The sequence below is a fragment of the Curcuma longa genome, chromosome 20, assembly GCF_044706935.1.
Source record: "Curcuma longa cultivar G26 ecotype Majalengka, Jawa Barat chromosome 20, ITB_CL_G26_1.1, whole genome shotgun sequence".
Taxonomy (NCBI): domain Eukaryota; kingdom Viridiplantae; phylum Streptophyta; class Magnoliopsida; order Zingiberales; family Zingiberaceae; genus Curcuma; species Curcuma longa.
The window spans coordinates 9,028,599-9,032,038 of record NC_133880.1 but is presented as its reverse complement, the minus strand read 5'-3'; positions in this window follow the sequence as shown (position 1 = coordinate 9,032,038).

Genomic DNA, 3,440 nt, shown 5'->3' with positions numbered 1-3,440 from the left:
TTTACACTCGTGCCCCAATCCAGTTCAGCCTAGAGTTACTCTAGCTCCTCATTATAACTAGAATTGCACTATGTGGCTCTGTTTATGGTCTTCTTCCTTATGTGTGCGCCGACCTGAGCTTTTTCCTATGCCGCGGCGTAAATCGTCGCCTGTCGGGTCTGTTCGTCGGCTTCCGAAGAAGTAACGGGAAAGAGGAAAACCCTAGCTCGCTGTGCCGCTCGCTGGCCTGCCCGCCGCGCCGCTCGCTGGTCTGCCCACCGTGCCATCATTGGTTTGAGGTCGTTATTCATCTTCTCCACTCAACGCCAATGCTCGAACGCATGCGCGTTTCTTCCTCTTCTTGGTTGTGCGCCGCTGTCCACTTCTCCTGTTCGTGCGAGGGCGTCGCTAGAGAGCACGAGTGCAGCGCTGTGGCAAGCTGACCATCGCCCCTCATCGCTGCTCGACAGAGAAGCACGGGGCTGAAAACCCTAGCCGGTGGTCGTCTCATTCTTCCTCATGAGCGCGGGCCCCTTCCTCTATTCTGCCGGTGTGCTTTGCTCCATATTGCCGATCGGAGAAAAATAAGAGCACCGATGTGTTCTACTTTGTGCTACTGCTGCCGCCGTGGGAGCGCCGCTTAAGTGTTGCTGCCGCCGCCACCGGAGCATCGTCTGATGGCTGATGCCGCCGCTGATTTAGGGTTTCCTTTCATAAGGCTAATTGGTAATTACCAAAGAGAGAAGGACCAGTTATTTATTTTCTTCTCGGAGCTTGCCTCCGTCTGTAGTTACCGATCGGATCTTGTTGTCCTGCTGCTGGAGCACTCATGTAGGGCTACCATCGGCCTATGATGAATTGTTCATCGAGGACATATGTTGTCGGAAAGGAAACACGGATGATAACTCTTGTGAGGAGTTGTCTATTCGCGGCTAATCAACCTCGGTTGTCTGACGATTGTCTGCCATCTTCTTGGAAGTTTGTGAAGCTTTCGGAGAATGTTCCATCAACGTTGAAACGTTCTATCTATTTGCCCAATATCAGTGATTAATAGTTTACCATCAAAAATACATCGGAAATATGATTTTCGATGATAGTTAGAAAACCCCAGAAACGATCGCGACAAACGTTGTTGCGTATTTTTCGGAATAAAGTTTCTCTCAAATCGACTGTTATCGATCATCAGCTAGTACCGAAGACGATGACGCGACTCGTGGCTTCCGAAGTCGTCCAGACGAGAGCTTGGCGTGGATCACTAGTAGAGGCGGGACTTCGACAAGGACTGCTTGATTAATACCAACATCACTCAACGTCATTAATGAGGCACGCAGAATTATTTACTATTCTATACAATTTTAATTTCCTATCATGCCTTGTACATGTTATTTCCTATTTTACCAGGCGTGTGTTGTGAGAATAATTAACTTAATTATTTATTTATTTTCGCTGCGCATGTTTGTGAAATGTGTAAATATATACATTACACCGAGACGATCCCAACAGTGGTATCAGAGCCTGATAGTGCAAGATCTACGCGTAAAATGATTTTACGTGTAGTAGTTAGTCTTGAATATAATTTAGGAAATTTTAAGATTTAATTTAGAATTTCTAATTATAGAAATTTCCTAATTGGTTAGGAGATTTCGTATTAGGAAATTTATTTTTTAAATAATTAAATTTTCTTAAAAATTTATTTCCTAAAAGAAAATATTGAGATTTAATTTAAAATTTTTAATTATAGAATTTCTTAATTTGTTAGGAATTTCAAATCAATAAATTTATTTCCTAATTAATTAGATTTTTTAATTAAAGATTATATTTTTAAAAAATAAAATATGTGATTAGATATGAAATTTATTTCATGTATACGTGTTAATGTGTTAACAACCTGATGTTTATGCGAACATTCAATTAGTTGATAGCATAATGTGATAGTTATGTATACGTGATACATAATCGGTATATGATACCTACCATTGTAGCTAAGAATGACTTGTTGGACTCTCTCCAAGGTTATTCTTATCTATAAATGGATATCAACCCATTTGGAGAATACCTACAATCTCTAAATTCAAAGTAAGGGCTTTTGAATTCGTAAAATAAATGAGATTAATTAATGTATGTAAATACATTGCAAATCATCTCTCTTATTTACTTGATTGTATTTCTAGATTTAATTGATTACGCATGTTATCTTTTATTGCGCATAATTTAGGATACCAATAATTTGACTGACCCTAACCTTTAGGACTGGTATAGGAATTTGAGAATTATTCTCAAAATCCAAAATTGTAAATTTTATCTAGAGTCCATAAAAGGAAAGTAGGCATGTGATGTCTCTTCCGCTTGATGTAATTTCATAATTGAATGTTATACTATTTCCTCGTCCACTCGGGTATTGGATACTGAGTGCGGCTCTTATATATGTGATAATATATAGAGCCTAAGGAATAGTAAAAGACTTGTCTTAGAGTTGGAAATTATTACTATATTTGGTTTTAATAAAGAATATCCTTTCTATTTCTTGTTTAAATAGAAAAGGGTTCCTATTTGATTTTAGTAACAATTGTTGTTACCTAATTTTGAATGAAGTTCTTTATGAGACCGGAACATTAAGTAATAGTATCTACGTGTTAGATATTTTCAACAAGACATTCAATATCGAAACAAACAACAAGCGTGCTCGAAAAGATAATCAATTAACCTCCTACTCGCGGTATTATCGTCTTGACCATATAAGCAAGAAACACATCACCGAACTCCAAACGATTGGCAGTTTAGAATCATTTGAATTATATTCATTCAAAGGGTTCCAACAAGGTTAAATAGATCCATCATTATTCGTGAAAAACATCGAAAAAGATTTCTTCATAGCCCAAATATATGTCGATGATATAATCTTTGGATCAACCAACTCTAAATACTTAAAAGAATTTATAAATTTAATGAAAAAGGAATTTGAAATGAGCTGGGTAGGAGAACTTCACTTCTTTCTAGGACTTCAAATTAAACAAACTAAATATGGAAATTATATATATCAAAGTAAATACGCTAAAGATCTTATTTTTAAATTTGGAATGGAAAATTCAAAAGAAATAAACACACCAATTGCAATAAATTGTAATATAGACAGTGACGCAAGTGGAAAACAAGTAGACTTAAAATATTATAGGAATATAATTGGAAGTCTACTATACCTAACTACAAGTCGACCAGATATATTATTTGCAGTAGGTATGTGTGCTAGATATCAAGCAAACGCTAAGGAATCACACTTAACCGCAGTTAAGCGAATACTCTAAGATATATCAAAGGAACCTTAACTCTAGGAATGTGGTACCCTAGGAATAATAACTTCGACCTAATTGGTTATTGATAGGCTCCCGCAAGTATACGGTTGTCGTCAAGTAATAAAAGATATCAAACCATAAGGATTGTGTATTAGCTATAGTGATGTCACT